The sequence below is a fragment of the Xenopus laevis genome, chromosome 9_10S (genome assembly GCF_017654675.1).
Source record: "Xenopus laevis strain J_2021 chromosome 9_10S, Xenopus_laevis_v10.1, whole genome shotgun sequence".
Classification (NCBI taxonomy): Eukaryota; Metazoa; Chordata; class Amphibia; order Anura; family Pipidae; genus Xenopus; species Xenopus laevis.
Genome location: NC_054388.1, coordinates 87,470,177 through 87,487,959, shown reverse-complemented (window position 1 = coordinate 87,487,959; position 17,783 = coordinate 87,470,177).

Genomic DNA, 17,783 nt, shown 5'->3' with positions numbered 1-17,783 from the left:
TCACCACATGCAGATATAATTGTCTGCCTATTTTTCCCCACAGGAAGATTTTCTTTGTAATGAGTAATTACAGGTGGGATGAAGGCAACAAGGATGTCATTATAGAACAAAGATATGCAAGCAAGGGGACATAAATCAACACTTGTCAAGAAAATGTTTTGGGTATCAGTATGTGCTTTCTATGGACACGGAGCAATCAGCAGTATAGTCAGTGGAAATGCCATAAAACTAAGCACACACAAAATAGTTGGTCTAATTGGTTCAGACTTTGACTTGTTTTGTTGACTCATCTTCTTGTTTAGCCTATGTCTGTCTTCAGACCTTCTTGACTTCTGCCTTGCCCTCACTTACAGACAACTCTTTTATTATGCATCTAGGATAAACCTGTTCATAACTTATGTTCTGAGTTCCCAGTTGAACGCATAGTAGAGCCTAAAAACCTGATAGTACATAAGAAGATATTTTGGATTAAATCCTAACTGGTAATCAAAAGAGGATTACTAGAAAGCATTCTTGCATAAAGGAACCAAAAATAAGGTTCATTGGTTGGAATTATACTGCATCAGTGTAATGGTTGTAATTTGAAGGCAAAATAGCTCAACATTCCCAATGTCAAGTGCGGCTTAAGCTGTCTTAATATATTTTGTACCTCATTCACATAGAAATAATATAAACCTATATATATAAACCTATATGCTCTAAAAATCATGTTGTTTCGAAAAGGCATGCTTTTGCATTGTTTCATAAATATTCCCACTGTGCGTATATTCATGTTGAGTTTAAACATAAAACTACATCTTCAATTACTTTCTTCGGCAAGATGTGTCTTTCTTTAACATAAATCATAGGCCTCAGAGGTAAGTGGCTCTTAGCAGCATTTCTATTATGCAAGCCATTGTGCAATGCTTCAATTAGAATAACTGGCTATTCCTGTGGTCACTTTTATTTCTCCCATTTATTATTGAGATTACTCCTTTTTTAGGGATGCACCAAATCCACTATTTTGGATTCGACCGAACCCCCGAATCCTTTGTGAAAGATTCAGCCAAATACCGAACCGAATCCTAATTTGCATATGCAAATTAAGGGTGGGAAGGGGAAAAATTTTTTGCTTTTCTTGTTTTGTGACAAAAAGTCACGCTGTTTCCCTCCCTGTCCCTAATTGGAGGGAAATCTGAGAAAAAAAAATGACCAAAGTTTTTCATGTGCCTTAGAGAATAAGCAATGTTTTAAATTGTGAGCGGGAAACAGCTACTATTGCAAATACATTGCCAAGATAAAGAAGTAAACACACGAGCTACCCATGTGCCTATACATACAACTGCAATACAGAGATTTTTTCAGCATTTTCAGATTGAGTTGGGAAGCTACTGCAAGGTCCAGGTCCAGGTGTGATAGGCATAGGTGGGTACCATTCATCAAATATGGTTAATTGCCTCAATATCCACTCTCCATTGCATTTATTTTAGAGTAAAGTGCAGGTGTGTTTGTAAATCACCCCTATTAATTACATAAGTCACTTGGCTTTTCGTTTTCATTAATTTCCATATTAAACCAGTTTACCAGCACTTGGTTATGACATACTTGATGCCAGTAGCATGTATACTCCTGCATTCCCAGTTCTCATTTAGTATTGCAAAAATGACAAAACGTCAGGATTTATATAATGGTTTTAAACATCAATAAATCTCTTTCCCTTCTGTGACATTTTATATAACAGAGACGCACAAGGGAAGAGAATGCATAGATGAGAGGGCTGAGGATGGGAGCAAGGCACAGAGAAAGACAAAATATGTTGGATTGTTTAGTCCAATGTTAAAAATTAGGAATGGGTTGCATACAACTCCCTGGAACTGCAATACTATAATGACAATGTACAATAGACACAGTATATTTTCAGTATATATATATATATATATATATATATATATATATATATATATATATATATATATATATATATATATATATATATATATATATATATATATATATATAATATAATGGAGCACAACCTTAGGAAATAAAAGGTGAGTCCCTCCAACAAAATCCCCTAAAGAACTATTTCTTCTGCCATGGGCAATTGCACCAGATACCCCCTATGGCCCTTTATAAACTGCAGTTTCCACTGGCAAATACATATTTCATTGTTTGTACTAAGCTTCAATCTCCAAGTTAAGTTAGGATACTTTTACTAGAAATGAACCCCAATGAGATGGCAAAGTACTTTAGCATTCACTAAAATATTCAAGTTTTGCAAGACCAAAGTGTATAATTTTTTTGCATAAGAGATAATTGACCTATACCCACTTGGTCGTATTTCAGGAAAGAAGCATTGAATAAATTGTAAGGGATAATAAAGGCACTTAATCAGATGGACAGGGGTTAATAATAAGTAGCTGTTAGATGTAATCAGTGTATTCAAAGCAAAATGATCTTTCTGATAAGACAATAATGACACATGCAAGTGAATGGGATTTATATTTTTGCCAAAATTATTTTTTTTTGTGAAAAGTTTAGACATACAGATACTTGTTCTCCTGTCTCTGTGCGTTTGATGATACAGGTATGGGATCTGCTATTCGGAAATATGTTATCCAGAAAGCTACGAATTATGCAAAGGACGTCTCCCATAGACTCTTTTTATTCAAATAATCCAAACTTTTAAAAATGATTTCCTTTTCCCTGTAATAATAAAACAGTACTTTGTACTTGATTCCAAGATATAATTAAAGGAGAACTAAACCCCTCCGGACATTTTACAAGAAAGGCAGATATTTATACATATATGGCAGAATGTAATAAAAGTCGGACGGAAAATATTCGCAATGTGAAAAGTTATGCCTTTCCGCAAACAAATTTTCCTTTATGAGAATTTTATATAGTGTTTGCGAACCCGGAAACTGTTTAGCGACCTCTGCCGATAGTGGAAGAAGGTTTGCAAATTTTATAGTTTGTGCCACTGCGCAGTGTACAGTATGTAATAAAACTGCTTGCTGTTTTTTTGTTATGTTTGCTCGAAAAGATTATGACAACTTCAAGCACTTCTTAAAAGTGCACAATTAAAATTTGCAAAGCAATAACAGTTTAATGAAGGATATTACATTGCAAAATGCAAATTTTTACTCTTTACAAAACCTCCAAAATGCCTTGAAGTGCAGGCAACTATAAGGGAAAGAGACAAAAGAAGTAAAAGGAATTCAAATGGCTGCCCCAAAGGGATGCTTTTCAGAGACAGGGGAACCTGCAACGGCAAATCTGTGCAGATATGTGTAATTTCAGGGGGTTATTTACTAAACTTCAATTTTTTAAAAACATTTTTTTTTCATAGAAAAAAACAACTAATTTTGTGTAGGGACCCATAGGGTTAATTCCCTACAGAGCACATGTTGGACTGAGCTATGGGGTTTCCCAGGGGCTGAACAGTGGGGCCAGAGCCCTTGTGCTGGTGCAGTATGCAAGGATTCGGCCTTTTTCAGCAGGATTCGGATTCGGCCGAATCCTTCTGCCCGGCCGAACCGAATCTTAATCTGCATATGCAAATTAGGGGCGGGAAAGTCAATTGTGTGACTTTATCTCAGAAAAGGAAGTAAAAAATGTTTTCCCCTTCCCACCCTTAATTTGCATATGCAAATTAGGATTCGGTTCGGTATTCGGCCGAATCTTTCGTGAAGGATTCGGGGGTTCGGCCGAATCCAAAAAAGTGGATTCGGTGCATCCCTACTCCACAGGTATGAAAATGACGGGAATGTCCCTTATCCAGAAAACTCCAGATCCCAAGCATTCTGGATAACATATCCCATACCTCTAGAATTGTTTGGTATGCACCCCAATTTTAAAGTTTCACCCCTGCCTCTGGTATTGACTAAGGAACTTTATTCAGACAGGTTAAAGTTGTGTTTCATGGGCTGCCACGCTAACACCTACAGCTGTCTCTTGGTTATAGGAGCCAGAGTCGGACTGGGGGGCTCAGGGCCCTCCAGGGCTGCTGCCTCAGACGCAAAGTGCCCTCTGGACTCCTCTCCGAGCCGCAACCCCTCCTTCCCCCCGAACCTACCTTCTTTTTCTTTCAGCCACACGAGGGGCCAGGGAGGGAAGTTTGAAGCCACTTCTGGCTTCTGCACAGGGGCCGAGCCCACAAGGGCCGGAACCAACCGGGTTTTTTCCCGGGGTCCCGTCGGCCCAGTCTGACACTGATAGGGATTGACAGTTGTGCTATCTTCCTTATCAGAGCTATCATTACAACTTTGAACTGGTAAGTCATACACACAATGTTTACATACACACATTATACTAGACATAGAAACTGATTTGTTATTAACAGTTTATTAAAACCATAATACTTAAAATATGCAAACAAAACAAAAGCCGGAAATCCATTTATCAGTGAATCAGTTTTATAAAATAAACCTATTTGAAGACTGATCATGGACCCTTACAGCAACTTACCATAATATCAATGTTCAATATCAATCCAATGGTGGAAATTTCCCAAACTGAGATGAAAACTTCCAAACTGTCAGATAGTGATGTGATTATAAAAGTGATGGTTCATTTTGAAGGTAATTTCTATTTAGATGAAATTTTTCATATAAATTTAGAGCGGTATTATATACTCAGGACACAGCCATTTAAACCATTTTCTGCAATTACTTTAATCTTGATCATGCAGCTGTGGCAGAATTGAAATGCAGGGCAGCAGTATCTTTGGATATTATAATATTACTAATTCAAGAGGAATTATCTTTTTCACAGTAAGAAATATATATTTCACAGACTGCGGCAGCTAAAAGTTAACTTGCAGAAAGAGATAGAAACCTTGACAGAGATAAGAGAAAATATTTCTTATAAAGAAATCTGCAGGTTGAATTATACAAAGATGGTATGGTGCATGGGTATATACAGGTCTGTGTTTTTGTTCTTGCATTGTGTTTGTACACTGAGCTCAAAAGGCTGCATTTTAGCTGACAGTCTGTGTCCTACATTATCAGAACTGTTTCATTTATATACTGACACAATGTTTGATGGCAAAGAAAACTTTCCTGAAAGGATAACTATACCCATCCGAACAATGCAGGTCTTTATAAAAAGATATTGCATAAAGCAGCTCCTATGTAAAACCCTGCTTCATGTAAATAAACCATCTTCATAATAATATGCTTTTTTAGTAGTATGTGCCATTGGGTAATCATTAGGGATGCACTGAATCCAGGATTCGGTTCGGGATTCGGCCAGGATTCGGCCTTTTTCAGCAGGATTCGGATTCGGCCGAATCCTTCTGCCTGGCCGAACCGAATCCGAATCCTAATTTGCATATGCAAATTAGAGCTGGGGAGGGAAATCGCATGACTTTTTGTCACAAAAAAAGGAAGTAAAAAATGTTCTCCCCTTCCCACCACTAATTTGCATATGCAAATTAGGTTTTGGATTAGGTTCGGTATTCAGCCGAATCTTTTGCAAAGGATTCGGAGGTTCGGCCGAATCCAAAATAGTGGATTCGGTGCATCCCTAGTAATCATAAATAGATTACTATTGTTAATTGGCTCATGTTAGGTCACATGAGCCAATTAACAGACAGAGTTCTGCATTTTTCTTCCACACTTCTTCCTGTTACAGTTGGGGGCATATTTATCCAGGGTCGAATTTCGAATTGAAAATACTTCGAAATTCGAATTCAAAAAGACCAGACAAAATTAAGTCGAAGTTTGTTTTTGGTCGAATAGGTGAGTTTTTGATCGAATAGGTCCGCATTTGGCCAAATTCGAATCGTACGAATCAAAGGAATAGTGTATTCGCTCAAATTCGATTTGAAGTTTTTCCCCCAAAAAAACGTTGATTTATTGTATATTTTGTAGTGATAAAATATATGAGAAAAGTGGGGGGAAAAACAAGCAACTAAGGGCAAGGCCAGATGTGGCGTTTTTACATTGCGTTTTTTAAAAAAAAAAGCTTGGTCGGGCGTAGATACACCACTGAAACCACACATGACCATCAACATGCGTTTTTCATGCATTTTTCAGCAACCAGGTATCTCGTGAGAATTTGGATGCCATATTTAAAATACGCTGCGTATTTACATAGAGTGTGGTCTCAAACGTGCAGATCCCATAGAGTCTATTGATTTGGCAGTTTCATGATGTATTGCCGTTTCTGCTGAAAAACGCTAATACTGGCGTCCCGTGGCGGATTTCGGCTTGCAAGAGCCCTGTGAGAATTGCTATAGTGTGTTTTCCATTAATTAATGCAGTTTATGTGTATTTATTCCCGAAAGAGCTTTTTTAAAAACACAACGTAAAAACGCCACGTCTGGCCTTGCCCTAAGCTAAGTGGAGGTTAAATGCTAAGCATTTATAAACCCTAATTCGATTATTTTGCCTCTAATAAGGATTAATTACATCTTAGTTGAGGTCAAGTACAAGGTTACAAGAAATTGGGTTATTTGGATTAAATGGAGTCTATGGGATATTGCCTTCCCATAATTTGGGAACTTTCTGGATAATGAGTTTCTGGAAAACAGATACCATACCTGAATATGTATATAGCTTATTACAAAAAGTAACAATGCATGTTTTACTATTTAATACTTGGATGTATATCTTATGGAAAGTAAGTGCTATGATGGACAGAAAATTTGTATAAATGAGGTATGCTATCTAGAGTATTCAATACTGTATATGCTTTCTGATGTGTTAACTATATATACAGTATATGTGTATGTGATTGTCTTGCTCTTCTGTGCCCCACTGTACTATACTTTGTAGGTTATTTAGTAGATGCTATGTATGTAGTGGATTCAAGCCACTCTCCATATAGCTCCATATTCAGGAATTTAAGCTTCAATAATATTTCATACACCAATTTCACCATTTTTTTTGCTTGCTGTTTTTCAAAAGAAAACACAATCAAATAAGTTGTGCCTGCCTAAAGATAAGCAAAGTCAGCTCATTGTTCTCCATGTTTTATTGGGTCTGATAAGAACTGCAAGCTAAGATAAGAAATTAAATTCCTATGTACTGGTGTTTTATGAGTATTGGTTATACAGATATAGGATCTATTATATGAAATACTTGGGACAGGGGTTTTCCAGATATGGATCTTTTCCAGAGAAAAATAAGATCGTAAATTTGATTAAATTGGACTCAATGGGAGATGCCCATTCAGTAATTTAGCGGCTTTCCAGATAACAGTTTTACATGACATATTTGCATGGTATCCATTATCCGTAAAAAAATTGGTTATCCAGAAAGTTCAGAATTTCGGAAGGCTGTCTCCCATAAAACTTTAATATACTGCATATGCTTCTTTCTTTGTAACAATCAAACAGTACCTCGTTCTTGATCCCAACTAAGATATAATTGATCCTTATTGGAGGCAAAACAATCCTTTTGGGCTTAATTCATATTTAATGATATTTTATTTTAGTAGACATAAGTTCCCAATTATGGAAAGATCTTTTTTTCAGAAAACCCCAGGTCCTGAGTACACTGCATAACCGGTCCCATATATTCTTGACAGTTGTAACGACAGGAATACGATTTTTTCAAATTATTCATGTTGTTTTTATGAAATCAAGGTCTGTATTTACCACAATAAGTAAGTTTCTATAAGAACTGCACTTGTTCATTTTTCATTGATACCTGGAACATATTGTACAACATCTGAAAACACATTGAGCCTTCACCACGATTACAATAGCCCCAGCTGCAGTATCCTGTATTAAAACAAAAAAAATATATACTTTTGCCATTTCTAGCTTCAAAAGACATAGATTACTCTTGACCTGATATTCTTGCATTATCCTGTATCCTGTCACATGGTTCAGCAGCTTACTCAAAGGCAAGCCAGCAGAGCTATTTGTGAAATATAATTCACTATATCTTTCTGCTAAAACTGTCCCGCTTCATCTATCAGGACTAGAAGCAACATATTGTGCTGACTACTCTATCAATCAGCTTGACTGACAATCATTTGTATTGATAGAATAGAAGTCTTTTCAGCCATAAACTTTGAAAAGTACAAAGTTCCTTAAAAAACTGTTTTTTTTGTGGCAGCTAAAAAGGATTTCACATGATATAATGGACTTTGAAATTGTGCTAAAATAGTGGTTTGGAGAGACGCTTTCTTTTTCTAACTGGAGACTTTGTAAAGCTCTAAATCACATTTTAAAATTGGAAGCGGAATTCCAGTAAGTAAGAGTGCACTCTATTGCACAAGGCATTCACTTTCCATAATGGAGAAAGGACCAGCACAGGACGAAGTTGCTTCTGATGTATTACAGTAGGGGCAAACAAGCAGCTGTGTGTGCTTTTATACATGTATTTAAGGTGCAGCAGCCACTAGACATTTTAAGTCAGTAGCACATTTAATAAAATATGCGCTTTGTCGGTTAATTGAATTTATAAATAGTAGCACTCATTCAAGGCAAGGTAACCAGTGACTTTTGTTGGTTTATAAATTGGGCACTAAATAATGAAATAAAGCACAAGCACAGTCTGCACCCATATACTGTATATTGTGTGCAAGTAATCGTAAGGCGTCATATTCACATAAGTTTTGCTATCTCCTCCACTTTATAATAAAAGATATGCACATAAAATAGCACAAAACAAGGCAGATTATCCAGCAGTATGTTAAATTAGTAAATACATCCAAAAACAATGACATGTAAGGGGTGATATTGTATGAATACTATGTGATATGTGCAAAAGTAACTGCATCTAGTTGTATTTATTTTGAAAATATTTTATTTTTTGATTTTCATGATAAACAAATAATAACAGTATGACAGCAAATTTTATGCAGATGAAAGACAAGTTATAATCGATACAATGGCATAAAATTATTAAAAACTAAATACCATTTAATGAGACTGACAACAACTAACTAAAATTAACTAAGCCAGTGAGCATCTAGTTGTAAGAGATTAATAGAGGCTAAGCCCTTTTACAGGCTAAACAGGTCAGTAGTTACAGGTCTTCCCTACTTATTGAGTAAGCTACACATAATAGGGCTGTACTGATAACCAAGGCACCTGTATGGACTTAACTGCACCTTCATTGACCTGATTACACTGGAGCAGGTTTTTTTAAGACAGACTATGAGGATTTGTTCTTAACTATTTGGTGTCAAAGGGGAAATGATGTTGATAAATGCTACCTTAAAGGAGACTTATTAGCATCAGCAGCTAGGCTGACCTAATAGGGAACTGAAACCTGTCTTTGCTTTTGAGAATACAGGACTGGGATTGGCTGTCCCCCTCCTACTACTCTTCTGGCAGGGACTGAAAGGACATGCCCTCCCCTTATTTGAAACATGACAGGGACCAGAGGACATCTCTTGGGAACTCAAATAAAGGGACCATTTTAATTTAAAAAGGACAATATTCATTTAAATCCAAAAGTAAAACCAGCACCATATAGTATTCAATATTGCCTACAATAAAAATCTACAGGGGGACCCAGTGTTCAATCTTTTGCAGCTGTGGCTTCCCCTATACCCTTTGGCTTGTCCACCCACCCTCTTGTTTATAAAAGAGAAGATGGGGCTAAGGAGGGGAACTACTATACAGAAGGTGCTGCAGCCCAGGTCCCAATCTCACTGGCCCACCCCAAGACTGAGGGGTCTGCTGTTTGATAGTTTACACCATTTTAGCATTGACATGTTATGCATGTTGCATATTGGAGCTATTTTTCCTATCAGGACACAAGCTATGTGCACATAATGTAGCATGTCTGAGACCTTGCTGGAATGATGTGATTCACTTTTGAATATGCTTTTTTCATTGAAGTTCGGAAGCGGTGCTTTGTTTTACTTCTATTTTAAAAGGGGACATGTCGGGGTATCCTTTAAGGTTGAATACCACAATACTGGAATAAGAGTACTGTGGCAGAGTAGTATTTTATACACACACATAAAATAAAATGAGACATAACAGCTCATTTATTAGTAAAAGTTGGACATGGTAATTGCTCTCATTGTGACGGCAAGCACCAGTAATGACTTCATCCCAACTCAGACAATTTTCCAGTCCAATTTCTTGAGCACATTTTCATGTATCAGACTTACATGTGGCTTCAAGGTTGATACAACTCCCCCTGCTCAAGGCCACAATTACACCTAAAGGCAAATTTTGCATTTCTCAATTACTCTTATGGTATGTGGCTGAAATATTTTACATATACCACAGCACTCTGCGATTCTACATCATTCCTGCCCCAGCAGAGCTTACAGTCTAAGGTCCTTATGCCATATGTTGTTATTACATAGGCTCCTTAAGTATTGCAATTTCTAATAAAACCAGTATGCATAAGGTCATTAAAAAGAGGTTATAATTAAATGAGTTATTATTATAGCATGCCAAATTTACTGTATATTATTAATATATAAAAAATGTTAACTCTCCACTCCATACACATTGCTAGTTTTTTTGGCAAACTTCGTGATCCCTTTCAAAATCAAATCTCTCAGGACGGCTGGCCAAACACAGTTATGTCTCTTTCTTCCCCCTATCTGTTAAATTGTATTTTAGATTAACACAATCCTTATCAATGTATATAGTTTTTATCGTTAGTTAGAAGCCATGGCAGGAGAGAAAAGTAGACAGATAATGATAACCGAGCCACATTCTACCTGCTTCTCTTGAAAATGGAAAGATTTAGATAGGCCAGTGAATGCAGATACTTCCACATTGGATACGTTTACATAAGTTGTGGGTCAACAAACATTCATCTTAAAATATGAGACACCAAAGGCTGTTGAAATTCTATTTGAAATAATGATAGTGTGCAAGAAATTGCTTAACACCTTCTGCATATTTGTTGACTAAGATAAATCTTATGAGTTCTGAAGTACACGTTATTGAAATCAATAAATCATTCATTAAAGAAGACAGAAAGGCCAGCACATTACAATGTATTCCTTTATTCTATCTTCATGTCAATATTTTGACATAAAGATTATGGTGTTCATTCCATAACATCGCCTTTAAAAAAAAATGGAGAGAAAACAAATGCCATAACACAAGATAACATACAGTATCTGATTTTCAGTTGCATCTGATTGACCAGTTAGTTGACCAGTAAGATATTTTGGTAGTGTCCCAGCCAACCATACTAAGGATCATAGATAATAACAGTACTGTGTAGAATTAACAAGGGTTCAGAGAATCAAAAATTCTGTTCATTTTTTTGAGATGAGATAAGATAAAGAGTTTTTGCCTTTCTCCAGTATGAATATGCAAATTGGGGATTCAGATAACAGGGCCAAAGCAGTGAAAGATGGACCAGATTGAAATTGTAAAGCACTGTGTATTAAACTATTATATGATTAAGGAATAAACTAAATAAGACTGTAAGCTCTAAGGGGCAGAGACCTCCATCATTTTGTCTTCTTGACAATAAGCACTTCATATGTATTGTAAATATACAACTAATACTATTTGCCAACGTTTATGCTTGGAAGAAGAATTTAATTAGTTTAATTCCCACCTAAATATGCGCAATTGCACATTTATGAAAAATACTAATTTTGTTAATCTAATTTAATCAAGTTTTAGATTTCTAATATATTTCCCAAATTGTAATTTTTCCTCTAAAAATTTGTGGGTATTTTATTTATCCAAAACTTCTCCAAGTAAAAGTAGTTGAGGTCCTATAGAAGTCAATGGGAGACTGTAAGAGGTTTTTGGATTTATTTTTTTGCTCGTAATTAACACAGGAAATTTTTAGAGGTTTTAGAGGTATTTGTATTTTTTTCGAACATTGTTCATCGTATTTTTTCCACTCATAATTTTTATAATTGGATCTTTTAATGACAGTCATGGCATTTGCGATTTTAAAGAAATAGAGTTTAATCATGGTTTCAATAAATTGGGCCTAGTCTCAGAGGAGGTTCTCTTTTGTGCTTGGCCCTTTGGTAGGCATAGGGTCACTTTGGTTTTTCTACTAGGATTTCATCTGGAGTAGTGATTTTGCTAGGAGTTAGGGCACATGTATTGTTTTCACATACCTCTTGCCCTCACTGTCTAAGAATAGGATGGATTGGGAGGGGTTTTTGAATGACCTTTATGGCTACTGGTCCCTGGACAAACTGCCCATGTGCTATTGACTGAGAATAATAACTGCAAAACAACCATTTCCTGCCACACAGTATCAGAATCATACGATGTAAGGGTTCTTTCACTCAAATATGTGTATGACATGTTTTTGTGTGTAGTTTATATGATTACACAGTTCTATAGTTATTGTGATGAACACAACACAACCTTTAGTGTCTCTCCAGCCATCAGACCCACCTAAGGCCTAAAAAGTGTGTATGTCTTTGAGTATCAGTTCAAAAGCCTGTATTTATATTTTATGTAGCTGAATGTATGGGAGTATGTGCATAGGTGTAGGCATGTGCTGTATCTACAGCATTTACATAAGTAAAAATGTTTCCTGATTTTTTTTGACACAGAAAGTTGGTAGGAGATTCCTTTAATTCTGCACTTTTTATTTTGTGCCCATTTGTAAGGAAAGTGGAACTCAAAGGTGCAATCTCTGTAGTGATATGAGGGTCCAGCAGGATAAGCACTTGAAAGGCCCATGCCTAGGGTGGCAACTTTAGGGGTGTGGCTCTCTCATGCACCTGTATAGTAAAGAAAGTCCCCAAGGCAAGTATCTCTTTTGCCATGCTCCCTGCCTGCTCATCACCTGCTGCCCAGGAACTTGGAGAAACAGGGCAGCTTCAAGGCATCAGTAAGATAAGGATTCATGCAACATTTAGGACATAAGGTGGAAATTGCACACTCCTACTCCCCCCCCCCCCAACTGCAGCATTGGCAATTGCCTCTTCTGGCCACTCATAGTTCTAGACCTGATACCTTGTTAAACATTTTCAATTGTTGGAGCAATATGTGTCTTATAATTTTGCCATAGAAGCAGTTCAATACAGTCAAGTTGCATGAACTGGAGCTGAATTGAACCGACGCAGTAAGCGGAATGGAACTAAATAGCTGCAGTCATTCTTTATTTTTACTTTTGTTCTCACCTTACTTCTCACCTTACTTTTGGCAACTCAGGAATATACAGATTTTTTTCATAAGCTCCTAGAAACTACTATTCAAAAAGTGCTGAGAATCCTGACTGTGCTTGTTATCTGAAGTGGAAAATAAGTATGTTGATGCATGAATACAGATTTGATGTTGTCACAACAGATGCCTGGAAATGCTGTTTTACCCCTGCTGAAAGAGACGTATATTCGTGTTTTTAAAGGCAAAACTTTACATTTCGGCAGTCTTGTTTTTTTTAAACAATTATAATTATTCTTGTATCGTGGGACTTTCCATCTAATATTTCTTTTATTCAGTTGTTTGTTGATTAAACATGAAAACATTTGTAAAACTAATGAAGATTTTTAAAGTTTTTTGTTTGGTACAGGTATATGGGATTTGAGTCTCATCATGAAGCGAATCTGAACTTGTATTTTGGAGAACAAATTCTTCTCACAAAGTGCATGCTTCAGTGATGAAAGTTCATATCAAGAGCAAATGAATTTAATAATGAAATCTCTGCAGGATTTCAGGTGACAGTGATATAGCATGCCAGTTCCTGATGCTGGTGTCCTATCTCTCAGCCATCCACATCACTAAGCAGAACATCAATAAAAGGTTTGGGGAAAATGTGCCAAAAATCAACAGAATAAGTGCAGGCGTAAAGCCAAGCTCATCTAAAATTTATTTAATATAGCCTTTAAGTTAAAAAAGAAAGTTTTACAGATGGTCTTCAGGTCATTTATTTTGTATTTTGTGTCTTTCTAGTTTTCCTGTCTTCATCTTCCAATTTAACTTCCACCACCATAGAACAGATTCATTGCTGGGATACAGTTTTATTGTTATATTTATTTCATTACTTGCCTTTCTTTTCAATAAATCTAAAATCACCAAAAAAAAACATTACCAGTAGCACAGTGTCATTGAAGTCCATGGTATATAAATCAAACTTTATACTATTGTCCTTAATTGGTGTCCATTCTGCTGCATTTCAGTTTTGCAATGAAAAATGTTCATTCTTTGAAATGATTAATCGTCAAACAAAATCAATCAATGATAAAATAAAGGTGATTGTTTTGTTTTTAAAACTAATTCTCCCATATAGATCCATTTGATGAAAATGTTTTTTTTGTAAAGGTTGCCGACTCTCCATTAATAGTCAAATGTGAAATAGTCTTCCCTAAGGACCCATTGATTTTCACTACAGGTATGGGATCTGGTATCCAGAATGCTTGGGACCTGGGGTCTTCCAGATAATGGATCTTTCTGTAATTTGGATCTTCCAACCTTAAATCTACTAGAAAATTATGTAATCATTAAATAAACCCAATAGGCTGGGGTTGCTTCCAATAAGGATCAATTATATCTTAGTTTGGATCAAGTACCAGGTACTGATTTATTATTAGAGATAAAAAGGAAATCATGTTTAAAAATGTGGCTTATTTGGATAAAATGGGAGCTGGCCTTTCTGTAATTCTGGGCTTTCTGGATAACGGGATTCTGGATAATTGATCCCATACGTGTACCACCAGACATGTGAGAAATAAAACATGTACTGTAGTTACAGAGGTACTGTATTTGCAGAATTAAATAGGGAAAATGTTTGGCAATGAAAACATGCAAAAAGAAGTTTTTACACTCAATACAAGTTCCCAACATAAAGAATACACCGGAGTATAAATGCTAAGGATTGTTTGTTATCAAGGGGCAGTATTTTCTTCATTGCCATTAAAAATTGGTCACACAATGATAAATATTATGGTAGTTTCCTTTGTAAATTGTCATTAATGAAGTCCAATCTCTGGCATCCAATAAAGAGCAAGTTTGACAACCAGTGTCGGACTGGGACACCAGGGGCCCACCAAAAACCCTTAGACCAGGGGCCCACCCAAAAACCTTTAGACCAGGGGCCCACTCTAAGTATTATTTTTTTCCTCTCCTCACTCAAACTCTATTCTCCTATTCTCTATTGTTTACATACTATAACCTATTATTCCATCTATTAAGCCTCTTTATTCTAATAGAAATAGGCAATGACCATGAAATAGGCCAAATGTAAGAAGCAGGAGGGCCCACCGACACCTGCGCCCACCAGGAGTTTTCCTGGTATTCCAGTGGGCCAGTCCGACACTGTTGACAACATACAGTATACTATATGACCAAAAGTATGGAGACACCTGCCTGTCCAAGATCTTCCTCCAAAACCAAGTATATTACCAAACCAATTCTACAGGAATATATTTTGTCTATGGAGGATAGAATCAACTGTTGATGTAAAGTAGGACTCACTGAATGGCCATGAATGTCATTATATGCTGAAGTGGCACCTTGTATTGGCACTGATGAATGTGTAGCATAAGAATGCAATATCTGTAATAAGAAGGGGTGCCCATATATTTTTGGCCATATAGTGTGCCACAAGCTCCATGAACAACACAATACTTGCAATATTATTAGAGTAACTTTATATTATTAAATAGGTTATGAGAAAGAGAGCATATTTTCTAGGATTTCTGTTGTACAAAATAGATGTACTCTATTTGGGGACTCTGTAGTCAGTAGTTATTTGATGCACAAATCTCCATTATTACAAAAAATTGTGTGTTGGGGATGGAAGTGAGATACTTTGTTTTCATTATCAGGTCATGGGCTTTTACAATTACTGCCCATGGAGAGTTTTCAGAATTACATAGAAGGAATATTCTTTGCTCATAATAAGCTGTGCCTGCTTCCTAACTTAATCAAAATAATACACATAGGAGATAAGACAAAGGGTATAAAGTATATTTTTCGAGGTAATGTAATTATCCATTTGCTCTCTTTGCAGCTCAGATGCAAGTCAACTGTATATAAAGATGTTCCTGTGTCTCCTACCATAATACATTACAATGAAAGTTGCTGAATGTCAAGTTGCCTCTGCACGTCTCATTCTGTAGATGGAGGTTAAAGGATGCTAATGAATAAAATTCTGCAGAGGTTTAGCGTCAAAGGGTCATCTTAAAATAGAAGTTAACACTTAAAGAGAAAAAGGCCAGACTATGGAGTAGCATAAAAAATAATATTCCCACATGTTCAAATATTTTAAAATGAACAAATCTGAAACATGCATGCCTTAAACTATTTTTGTATGGAAATTCTCACATTGTGTGACATGAACCATGCCATGATAAAATTCCCGGATGGCAGGAAGCTTTCCAGTATGTCTAATCTTTTCTATGGCATAACTGGAGATGAATCAGTTGGATGATTGGACTTTTAAACAGAGGAAATGGACATTCATTTCTACAATCACCATTAATTCATTTACCAGCCTTGAGGCTTGTAAGGGACAAATCACGGATAATTTCCATAACTCTGTCTGAACTTGCTGCTTCATGTGGATAAGGCGATGGACCTGTGGGACAATACACAACCCCATTCCATTGCAGTTCTGATTATTATCTATTACTGTACAGAACAAACACGGTACCTTATTCATCAAATGTATTAACAATAAAAAGGTCAAACCAAATATTTGTAGAGCAGGCACACAAATGAAAGCCATCTTCCACCAGGTGAATGAAATCAAGTGAGGAAATCTATGTAGGTAATAAATATGCCACCTTATGTGTTTTGTGTTACAAACACTTCATAATGGCATAGGGCAGTGCACCTGGGCCTCTTCTTTTAATGTGGTGAGTTGTTACACTTATATTGAACCCTCTACTCTGCCTCTAATAAAAAAAAAAATGAGCCTTAACAATTCAGCCACCATTTTTGGCCTTCCTTAAGGGGAACAAACAGAGTAATATACTTAGAAACACCATTACATACCTTCTCTCATACAAATGACATCAATTTCATTTTCAGGTTGTCACAGCAATACGCAAAAACAAATGAACTGCAAAAAAACACAAAGCAAACTTTATATACATTAATACAGTAACTGATGTGTCTTTATAGCATGACATTTCAATCTATTAGTGACAAAATATGCACTAATTGCAAAGTAACCCAATCATTGAAAACAAATAATTGTGAAGGCAAACAAAATGAAACCAATTAATAAACTAATATGTGTACTATACACAGTAGGAGGGCTGATGAGTTTGTGGAGCGCATAGAATAATAATAGGAACAATGTCTTAACCAGACTTCTAATATGCAAACTTTCAAAGCAAATCCAAAGGAAAGCACACAGCGCACAATGCTCCAGCAGACCCAAAGCTAAAAAATCAAATCAATTTGGTCAGTAAACAATGGATACCATTCACCACCAATAGAAAATGTCATGGGAATTTGTGGACAGCATTACATAACAGAGGCTAGAAAATCAAGCTGCTGGTCAGCAACCTTCACCACGCTATATTCCCCAGAGCTCAGTTATTTTCTTTTAATTTAACCCACACTGCCATATTTGTCAGGTTATTCTAACTGGACTTCATAACATCACTTTTTAGGAGGGGTGCTGTTAAACAATTGGAGTTGCAGGCTTGCATTCAAACCAGTACTTTCTGTAACAATAAGGTTTTGTAGGTGGCCATAGTTTAATTAAGGTTTAATATTCATACTATTACCACCCAGGGGAGCCTCCCCTAGACTGGCATACAAGAATGCACAAGTGTCACTGTTTGGACAGAAGGAGAATTGTGAAGTACCCCAACAAATTACATGCAAACATAGCTAGAGCATACTAACTTTATGCAGATTACCATTATCATAATCATCCTCAAGAACTCAGCACTGCAATATGGTTTTAGAGCACCCTTATTGCATA